The following is a 12,069-nucleotide window of genomic DNA, read 5'->3' as shown; positions in this document are numbered from 1 at the left end:
TTGGGAGACTAGCTGGGAAATGTGTATAGTATTTAGTCAAAGGTACTATTTAACCCTGTCAGAACCCAAGGATAGAGTGGACAGTAATGTTTAGTCAGACCTCAGCTACTTCAGTCAATTGTTAAGATCATCTTAACAAACAAGCCTGTGACTGTGCAGCATCTCTTAGATACAAGTCATAGGAACAAAGCTATATTGTCTTCTGATTACAATTATTGGGACTCAGCTTCATGGACCATGAATAAAGTTCAAATTGAATTAATAGTGAGAAAGTTTGAAATTGTCATATTTTGTTTTAGCAAAATATCAAGTAAGCCCAACTTGGGTAGTGCATTTCTGACATGCCAGCACTTGGGAGGTTGAAGCAAAATGGGGAATGTAATGTCAGCCTGAAACATTATGACACCTATCTCAAAATTAAAATAAAACTTTATAAAATGACATTTAATATCATTTTTGGTAAAAATAACTATTTTTAGTTGTAAGTTAGGAGTCACTTAAACATCTAGAATTGGGTTATAGATTACTATTTTATATGGGCAAGAGCAAAGGATAACAAAGGAGATTATGAGGAACTAAGTAAAGAACAAGTTTGGAGTTTTAAAAGGATTGGGGAAAAGATATAGTCAGGGCAAATCATCAAGAAAGATGATAGGAGAGACAATGACCTCTAAGAATGCAGTAGGGAAGGTTCAACTCTCCCAGTGACTTACATGTTCCAGAAATGCGGAGAGAAACCTCAGAAGCTTTCTGTAGCTATGTTCAAAGCAAGAACAGCAAAAAAAGGACAAGGTACTGCCTGAATCCAGTCATGTGTAGATGACAGAGAAGTCAGTTTCTCACATTGCTATGCTGTCTCTACTTGTTGTGTGAACAAAAATTATCTTCAGCCTAAAGTTCCTGGAAGGAATATTGTACAAACAGAAATACACCCAGGCCAGAGAAAGAGATTTGTAAAGAAAGTGTCTAGTGCTCCTTCATGACTCAGCCACGCTGGGTGCAGTGATGGGGAGAAGGCGTGGGAGTACCTTATTATTCGTCAGCTGATGTCAAGTGGCCAATGTAGAAAGGAGGAGAAATGCACACAGTCAGCTTCCACAAGCAAAGAAGGGTGGCTTTCAGTGTATTAATTTGTGTGGGTGAATTATACTGCTCATATCAAAAAAGGAAATTATTTAAAATTTTCTGCACCAGGTACAAGAAATTTTGAACTTACTGGGAGAGGTAGCAGAAGTTAATTGATTAGGTATAGTCACTGTTTAAAAAAAAAAAAAAGTCAAGTGGATCCTGGGAATTAAACTCTGGTGACCATGAGACTAACCAGGGCACAATTCTGTAACAGTCCTAGAAGAGAATTTTTCTGATTAGGAAAAAAAAAAATGACCAATTTTGTTTAACTAAATCAGATACAAGATTATTCTCTTTTTATAACTTTTTAAAAATTTTTATTTATTTATTTATTTATTTGATGGAGAAAGAGGGAGAGAGAGACAGAGAGAATGGGTGTGCCAGGGCCTCTAGCCACTGCAAATGAACTCCAGGCACATACGCCCCCTTGTGCATCTGGTTAACGTGGGTCCTGGGGAATTGAACCTGGGTCCTTCAGCTTTACAGGCAAATGCCATAACCACTAAGCCATCCCTCCAACGCAGATGCCAGATTATTCTTTTTATTGACAACTTAAATATAATGAACAAACTGCAAATTTATCATGTTCCCATCCCATTATACTCTTTTTACTGAGGACACTTCTCTTTCTAGATAATCCTTCTTCTGTTTTTGATGTCTCATTCCTTTTGTCCTCTTAAGAGTTAATGTGTTCAAAACAGTGCAGGCCTTGGAGGATATCTGCAGCAACTGGGAGATCATGAATGCCTCAGGCCATTCATATCTGGAGGGTAGTGCCCCAGGGTATTCCTTCACATGCTGTGGCTCTTATGTTCTCCTCTATGCTTCTTCCACAATGTTCCCTGAGCCTTGGAGGGTGTGATGGACATTTATCCATAAGTGTTGCACTCTCAACAACCTTTCTTTTCTATTTTGATGAGTCTTGAGCCTCCTCAGCAGAAACAATTTTTATTGTTTTGTTTACTTATTTTTTGTTTTGTTTTTAACTACTCTGAAGTATTATTTTAAAAAAATGAAAGCACAGTAGCTGTAGAATTTAGCAGGAAATGAGTCTAGACCAGGGATTGCCATTCTCTCTGGCTGTTACAAGTGCAACTGACTTGCTGCCTGCCTTTTCAATAAAGTTTTATTGTAACACAGCCACTTGTTAACAAATTAGCAACAACTGCTTTTGTGCTAGGATAGTAACTGAACAGCTGAATGATTCTAAAATCCTGGACAGCTTACTGTCTAAAAGTTTTCTGATGACTGTTCTATCATGGAGACATCTAAATGACAGTTAAAAACAAATATATGGGCCCATAGCGATCGCCAAATTCAAGTGTTTCTAATACATAGTGTCCTAAAGAAAATAATTTAGTAGCCATGTCCTGTATTCTTCCCTAACCATGTATGGTGCAATGTTTAGTTTCCAGCCATGCAAGTGAGAATTTTGATGCTGTGTGCAGAATGATTTTGCACATGATAGACAATCCAAGTGTCACTGACTAACCTGTAAGGGTGAAGCAGGTTCAAGCAAATAGAGAGGCACTCAAAAGTAGCTGTGATAAAATCCAGGCATGGTGGCACACACCTTTAATCTTAGCACTCGGGAGGCAGTGATATGAGGATCACTGTGAGTTCGAGGTCAGCCTGAAACTACATAGTGAATTCTAGGCCAGCCTGGACTAGACTGAGACCCTACCTTAGAAAAAATTAAAAGAAAGAGAGAGAAAGTATCTTTGGGCTCAGCAGTAAAGATACGTGCTTATAAAGCCCAATGACCTGGGTTCAATTCCCCAGTACCCACGTAAGCCAGAAGCATAAGAAGGCACATGCATCTGGAGTTTGTTTGCAGTAGCTAGAGACCCTAGCACACTATACTCTCTCTCTCTCTGTGTGTCCCTCTCTCTCTCATCCCTCTCTCTGTCTCTCTCTCTCATCTCTATCTCTGACTCTCTGTATCTTTCTGCATGTAAGTAAGTAAATAAATAATTTTTAAAATATATATTATTGAAGTTGGGTGTGGTGGCACATACCTTTAATCCCAGCACTTGGGAAGCAGAAGTAGAAGGATCACTGTGAGTTCGAGGCCAGCCTGAGACTACATATACATAGTAAAGTCCCAGGTCAGCCTGGGCTAGAGTGAAACCTTACCTTGAAAAACAAAGTAAAACAAAAATACACACACACACACACACACACACACACACACACACACACACATATATATATACATATATATTATTTACTTATTTGAGAGAGAAAAAGAAGCACATAGAGAGAGAATGGGTACAGCAGGGCCTCTTTCTAGCCACCACAAATGAACTCTAGATGCATGTACCACCTTGTGCATCTGACTTTACATGAGTACTAGGGAATTGAACCTGGGTCCTTTGGCTTTGTAGGCAAGTGCCTCTACAGCTAAACCATCTCTCCAACCCATAAATAAAATTGTTTAAAAAGCTGTGATAATTATAAGCAGTTTAAGAACACAGTGTTGAGATTCATGGAAAAATAAGTAGATGAGGAATGAGACCTACATGTAAATATTTAAAGCCCTGACATTTAGAAGAGGAATTAAATTAGTGTCTAAAGAATACATGAAAGTTATTGCTAAACACATTTTACTTTAATATAAGAACAAACTACTCAACAAACTTTCTTCAGTATAGTGAGTTCCTTGTCATTGATGGGGTTCAAAATTAGCCCAGAAGTGCTGTTAGGATAGCTACAGAATTCATGTCTAAGCAGTGTTTACCATCTCAAAATCTGTGCTTCTCTGAATTTTACTGGTATAATGAAAGTGGAATTAGACATACTGTGTAATGTCATATTCTTTTGTTATAGAGAATGGTAAAAAGGCATTAGAGGTGCTTAGTCAAATAAAACTGTAACTGTAAGAATAAACTGACCAGTAGTTTGATAGCAAGAAGAGACCAAAAACAAATTTTCCTAAATTACAAAATGGCTCAAGACATGAATTGGTTCAAATATAAAATGAGCAGGAGATTGAATATTTTGGCCAAGATGTATATTTCCATTATCATATTATTGATAACATGAAGTAAAATATTAGATATTCACATTATGACCAACTTGATGAAGTAATGCACACCTATAAACTCAGTACCCAGGAAACTGAGGTAGGACATTGTTGCTGGTTTAAAGCCAACCTGGGCTACTTATCATGTTCCAGACCAGGAAGGGCTATACATTAAGACCCTGCCACTAGCCCCTGCCCTGCAAGAGGCAATAATATATGGGAGTTGTGGAATAGTCGATTAATGAAAATCATCTAGGCAAAAAATAAAATCATCTAACTTAGGTTGGATAAATGGCACAGCAGTTAAAGATGATGCTTACAATGCCTAAAACCCTAATAGCCTTGGTTCAATTCTCAAATACCCTTGTAAAGACAGATGCACAAAGTGGTGCATGCATCTGAAGTTCATTTGCAGTGGCAAGAGGCCCTGATTTAACCATTCTCTATTCTCTTTCCTCTCTCTGTCTAGCTCTCTCTTCTTTCAGATAAATAAAAATATAAAAATTGAAATTGAAAAAAAATCCTCCAATTATGTTTTAATTGTTTCAGCATGCTAATTGCAATGTCAATATCATTTCTGGAAAATCTAAAAAGACCATCAAATATTCCTTTGTACCACCAAGGTCTTGTGTTTCTTGTGTTGGGAAAATTATTAAATAGGAACAAGCACCAAATGCAATACCATTATTACTGAATTTGTCTCTGTGGCAAGTTTATCCAGTCCAACAAAATACATTGTTCCCAATACCTAGGAAGATAAGCATACCTGGTGTGCAAACAAACGCCAGCAAAGACATGTGTTTCCACAGGACATTTTCACTGTCCTTCCCCCATACCATGATCATCAGTCCTGTGGGGATACAAAGGCCCCTTTTGATAACAAATATTTTTACATCACTTTGCTCTCCTGAGATAAAAATGCATGGATAATAGTACTTCTCTCATACATAATTAGATAAATCAATATAGTTAAGTTAAAGTTAAGTACAAAAATATTTAATTTGTAAATGTTTTGGCATATAATGACAGCTAATTAGTTACATATATAATTTTATATACTTGTAATGAATAATTTTAAAGAGAACTAAAATTCATCCAGACATTGTCAACAGATTATATTTTATGTTTCAAACTACAGACTAAGGGGAAATGCATACATATGTATAGGTATTTAATATGTAAAATCAAGAACACAATATCTATAAATTCAAACTGGCATGTTGATATATTCATGACTTAAGTCTATAAGCCATGTTGCTCTTGGTAATTTTCCTAAAATATTAATTCCTTGTAAAACTCAGAAAAAGTACTAGCTTTTCTCTCATTTTCATGGTACTTTCAGTCCTGAGTAATTTTAGTATACATCCAAATCATGTCAGCTGAAACACTGATGTAGATGTATGAATAAGCAGAATGTGGCATATCCACACAATAGAATAATATTCAACAACAAATAGTAACAAAGTTTTGATATGTACCATAATATACATGAATCTTCAAAACAATATGTCAAATAAAAAATACATAAAGGTCACATATTGTTTTATTTTATTCCATTTGCATGAAAGGCCCAGATTAAGCAACTCTATAGAGACAGAAATAAGATGAATTGGCAGGGACTTGAGAGAAGGTGGTAGTGGGAGAATAACTGATAAATAGGTGCTTGGGAAGATGCAAACATCCATTCCAGAGTGGTGATGGTGCCGCAAGCTCATGGGCGTACTGAAAAATCCCTCATTGCACGTGTGTTTAAAGAGTGAAGTTAAGCTATGTAAATTGTTTCTTGATAGTTTTCTAAATTAATTTTATAAAGTGAGTTTACTTTTTCACTCATATCATTCATTACATATAAGTTTTATTAATCTGCAGTAGGGTATTACTAATCCATTGAAACAACAATTAATTCTTCCACGAGTAGAAATGTATAGTATATTTCAGGACAAGTAGCATTTTCCCTCACCTACCTCTTAATAATGCCAACCCACATCTGCTATGACCATGAAAGTATCCTTGCACCAATTTTCATATGGCCCCTAAAGGGAAGGCATTGTGTGTGGATTTAGAACTACAGCCCTAATAGCAGGCAAAAATGAGTCAGACAGGGCTGGAGAGATGGCGTAGCGGTTGAGCGCTTGCCTGTAAAGCCTAAGGACCCCAGTTGGCGGCTCGGTTCCCCAGGTCCCACGTTAGCCAGATGCACAAGGGGGCGCACGCGTCTGGAGCTCGTTTGCAGTGGCTGGAAGCCCTGGCGCGCCCATTCTCTCTCTCTCCCTCTATCTGTCTTTCTCTCTGTGTCTGTCACTCTCAAATAAATAAATAAATAATTTAAAAAAAAAATGAGTCAGACAAGGGTATACTTTCCACTGCAACTCTGAATTTTCAAATTGCAACGTGTACCATGCCGAGACCACTCCCAGGGCCTTTCTGACTGTCAACTGGTCCTTTCACTGCCCCTCCATCACCTTCCATCCTTGCTGTGAAGACATTGAGTGGTGTGCTCTGCTTGGGGACCCAGGAAGGTGCTGGAAGGATTTAGGACGTTTTATAGCTGAGATGTGCAATGTTTCTTAGAATCTGCAGAAGACCTTAAGGTTCAGTGTGCCCCAGGGAAGGGAGTTTAGCACTTCTGTCTTCCAGATAAAAGATTATAATTTTTAAAATAAATTGATTCAAAGTTTCTGTGCTACTTATAATATAAAAATTGTTGTCAGGGCTAGATGTTTTCCTGATTTTCAGAGATTTCTTTTTATTTCTTTACATTTAAAATGGAAGTTAAGGGGGCCTCAAGGCAGGCAAGGGGCTTCAAATGTGGAAGTGAGCAGCTGAGTACTTGAGTTCCAGAAACACCGTGGTTGCTGGAGTTGCCGAAAGTGCCAAGAGGTGTTTTCATGCTTCCTTTCATTAATTGTCTCCCTCCAGCACTGAGCTTAACACTAGTATCTAAGTTCCTGAATCAAGTACTGGCTCCAAGGTCATCTCTAACAGTTTCAAGGAGAGTCTAACACTCTCGAAATACTTTATTTTTATTAGTACTCCTTTTGAAAACAAAGTGGTCCCTGGAGTAACTTAGAAGAGGTGGGCAGTGCCACGCCAACTCTCATAAAGGAAACATTCCAGACAGCTAGGAACCACCCATCCAACTTGAAGAATGCCTCCTGCAAACCTCCTGTAGGCCATTTCTTCTTGCAATATAGAATTTCTTTCTTGGTGGGGGGAAGGGAGGTTGAGGTAGGGGCTAACTCTGGTCCAAGAAGGAAGGTATTTTTACAAAACAGTTTTTCAGTTTAAACACTAACCAAAGCCCCAAAGACAGGAGAAAACATGGTGAATTTAAATGTATAATTCACTTGGTAAATACCATGGATATCATTCATATATATATATATATATATATATATATATATATATATACACATACACACACAAGATCATTCCATCTGACCAGAAGGAATGTAGAGTCTTCAACGAGAAATAAAAATCATGTTTATCAGGGTTGGGGAGACAGGTTGCTGCAAGCCTGATGGCCTGAGAGGACCTGAGACCACCTGAGTTTCCCATAAAAACAACTGAGCATGGCCACACACACCTGTAACCCCAATCCTACAGAAAACAGAGACCAGAGAATTGCTGGGGTTCATGAAAAACTGCAGCTTCAATTTGAGAAAGGGAGAGAGAGAGAGACTATCTCAAGGAAATATATGGATGAATGATAGAGGAAAAACACCTTAACTTTTCCTCTGACCTCAGTGCATACACAGGCATTTGCATCTACTCATACATAAGTTTACCACATGCACATGCAACTACCATCACACACACTATACATGTAAATAATATAATAATAAATTTCTATCAAATATTTTAACTGGAACACATATTTAATTATCGCTTTTTGGTAAAGTGAATCCTATCTTTCAAATAGGCCACTCTGTACTTCATACTTATTCACTATTGTATCTAAAAAGCAAGAACAGATCCAGATCAGATCAAGCATGCTGCTAAACCCCAGATAGATGCAAGTCTTTTGGGGGATAGTCTTCCATTTTGTAAGAAAATGGTGGTTGATATGTTCACTTTTTAATAAATTTTGATATTTTAACAGATTTCAAGCAAGAGTCTTTAACTGCTAAACTAACTCCCTAGACCTTTTTTTCTTCCTCTTTCTTTCTTTCTTTCTTTAAATAGATTTGAATACATCTGAAAAGTGCCACAGGTTGTATCATAGGGATTTTATCAAGATACCTCAAAAGTTATGTGATTTTTAGAGCTGACTGATCAAAATCCAGTATATGTTCTTGGTAGAAAAATGACTCATTTAGGCCATCTTTTTGCACTCTCTGGTCTGGAGCACTACATCCATTACTGGGTCCATGTCAGAATTTTTTTTCAAACATAAACAAAAGTAGGTATAATTTTAAATGAACCTTTTGTACCCATCACTCATCTTTAGGCCCATATTTTTCCTCTGTCCCACCCCACATGATATTAAAGCAACTCCTATAATGGGTCATATCTGTAAAAAATAAACTTTTTAAATATGAGCAAAGTGAGATTACCACAAGGATGAAGTCTGGATAATAGATCATTAATGGATCATCTATCAAGTCAGGGATATTTGCAGTAGCCTATTCTGTGTGTGTATGTGTGTGTTTAATCAGATTAGTTGAGTCAAGATCCAAATAATTTCCATACTTTTACATTTCTTTCAAGTTTAACATAGGTCTCTCTCTGTCTCCTTCTCCCTCTCTCCCTCACTTCCTTCTTCCTTCTTCCATCTTCTCTCTCTCTCCCTCTCCCCTCTTGTCTTCTCTCCTTTTATCGCCTTCCATCTTTTCCTCTCCCTTCCTTGAAATAAATTGTGAGTTGTCCCTATTGAGATTGTCAATGTAAGCTTTTTTTGTGGATGTCATCTCATGTTATTATTTAAAATCCCTTTCTCTCTTGAATTCCTTTCCAGTTGCTAGGCAAAGCTAGAGGTTTGATCGGATTCATGTTTTCTTACACTCTTTGTTTAGGTAAGTCTTCTTTATAGGTGAAGCTATACATCAGACTAGAAGCATGTAATGTTTGGTTTTCTTTTTTCATGACATCATCATCCAGTGATGATCATTGCTCAGATACATGAATTTGTTGGGAAGAAACAGGTGATTGTATTTTGTTATATATTTATAATTTGTGAAAGGGTCTCACTATGTAGCTAGGTTGTCTTTGAAACTGAAACCCTCCTGCTTTACCTTTCCAGGTACTTGGATTATAGATGTATATATTCACAACCAACTGATATATTAAATTTTATCATTCCTTACTTGTTTATTAGCTGGATATTTCTCTGAAGAGAAACTTCCCCTTTTCATTATTATCAGAGGTGCAGTTTATAAGAAGGCATTTGCGTGCATGCCTGCTGGGGGAGAAACCCAAGTCCTCCCACAGACTAATACATACTCTACCATAGTGCTGATCCCTGGCCTATAACAATTATTGTTATTGCTAAGAGCAGCCCTAGACACCTTCTAGCTAGTTACAAAAACAAATGTCATTGAAGGAGTACTGAAAGAGACCCCTTTCTGCTAAACATTTCCATTGTGTAGGATATGATGGTGGGTTATATGTGGATTCAAACCACAGCCTCTGCAGGTCTATTCTCCAAGCTAGAGGAATAGTATGATATTGCAGACGAAATAAGTACTTTAGGTAGCAAATATTGTTTAAACAGGTTCTAGTTAGATAGGCAGAGGTAGAAAGAAGTTTCAGGAGAATGAAGATCTTTAAATATTTTGGTGTTGTTTACAAACAGATATGGCTTTTTTTTTTTCTTCTGGGAAAACCTCAAGTCCCTCACTAGGTGTTTTCCCACTATTGGGTATTTTCTCTAACTCTACCAACTAAATCTTTGTCCTTCTAGCCACAGACATAAAATGAGAAAAATATTATAAGCAGGCTTCAAGTAAAGTATCACAACATGCAAAGTGGCCTAATGCTTGTAAACCATTAACTGTTTGACTCCATCATAGTTCATATTATGCAGTATAGTTCAGTGAGGTTCAGAGTAAGTGAGAACTTACTAACAGTCCAAGCAATTATTTTGCTCATGCGCAAGTCAACAACATTTGCATAATAAGGTGAAATAAATATTTATCTTAATGACTCTTTTAAGAAACATTTGACTATCAAAAGGTGATTCAAATCCTCATGAAGGCAAAGGTATTTCAGCAAACAACTAGCAGATGCCAGTGATGTTTACACATCTGATTCCTCCTGTCCCAGGCAATAGGCTGAACCTCTGGGTTGTACAAAAGAACTGTAAAGGAAGTTAGGTGGTTCCCCCAACAATGTGAAACACCAGAAAGAAAACTAAAAGTGGAGTCACCCAGGGTTTAATAGATGTCTACATGTACAGATTTCTTACAGCAGATATCTTGATCTTAGATTAGCAATCTTTTTCTGTATAGGACAAGGTAGTAACTAATTTTTAAGCCTTGCAGGCAATTGCTGAACTCATATGGGGGAAGCTATATCTAATACATAAACAAATGGACAGGGCTATACTCAACATATTTGCAAAGCAGCATATCATATTGCCCATGGGGAACTATAGATCAGTCTTCTGCTGTGGGTAGCTTGATTTCATCTGAGAGTATGGCACTTATTCAGTGTCAGGTGTTCAGGAAAGTATAGGATAGTTTTCTAATCAAATATCACAACAAGAGGGTCAAAGTTAAAATTTCTACAGTGTGAAAACTTTTATTTACAAGAATGGCATAATTGTGTATGAAATACTTCGAAGAATGGCAGTGTGGCTGAGCAGGAAGATGAACTTCTAAGTATAAACACTGTTCTTATGCTAAATTGATATTCAAAATGTAGAAATGTTCAGCACTTTCATCTCCTATGATTTTTATGCAAACTCTTCCTGTTTGTAATTCTGTGGAATAATTAAAACATTTAAAGACAATATAGAAACAAACTGAAACACTTTTATGCCCCCCAAAAAGACATAGTTATTTCTCAGTAAATATGCATTAGAAGGGAAGATAGAGGAGGAAAAGGAGAAAAAAGGAAGGGAAGGGAATGGGGAATGGCTCAGAGCTTGCTTGCAATACCTGATAGTTCCGCTTTAGTTCCAGATACGCACATAAAGGCAGATACACAAAGTGGTACATGCGTCTGGAGTTTGTTTGTAGTGGCTAGAGCCCCTGGCATATCTATTCTCTTTCCCTCTCTCTCTCTTTCTCTCTGTGTTTGCAAATAAATAAATAAATATTTTTTAAAAGGAAGGGAAAGAGGCTGAAGAGAAGGGAAAAGAGGAAAAATACATAACTAAAAGGTAATAGTAGCCAAAATCATTTCTGAAGCAATAGTTTTCAGTCTCCAGGGAAGAGGCTGCATCCTAAGTCATTTACATTTTGTATCAACAGTAGCCTAATGACATTATATGTGTTAGAAAAGAGAAGATGCTTTGTATATATTTAGAAGAGATGGCATTAATAGCTATTTTCAATCTAAGAAATGAAATAAAATGAAGACCAAGACCCTGAAAGGAGAAATCTCCGTATTTGCCATGTCTTTGTGTGGGACATAAGCTCACTCTTCATCTTTAGCTCCTATGTCTCTATTGGTATTCTCTCCATGGGACCACCTGGGGAGCTTTGTAAAAGTACAGGGCTAAGTCCTAAGCCCCACTGATTCTCATTTAAAGGGTCCAATGTGAGGTGTAAGGCTCATTGTTTCTTTTTAAAGTACCCCATCATTTCCCAAAGTGTGTCCAATGGTGAACCAATCTTCTAAAGGTTAAGGACACACATGATCTTACGGTGTCATTTGGATGTAGAAAGAGCAGATAGTGCAGAATTGTTTCAGATGCTATTCAAAGGCATATCCAAGAAGTATATATTTGTCAGGAACCCAGCAGGAAGTTC

Source organism: Jaculus jaculus, chromosome 16, assembly GCF_020740685.1.
Source record: "Jaculus jaculus isolate mJacJac1 chromosome 16, mJacJac1.mat.Y.cur, whole genome shotgun sequence".
NCBI classification, from domain to species: domain Eukaryota; kingdom Metazoa; phylum Chordata; class Mammalia; order Rodentia; family Dipodidae; genus Jaculus; species Jaculus jaculus.
The sequence above is the reverse complement of the archived record's forward strand: the minus strand, read 5'-3'. Positions refer to the sequence as shown.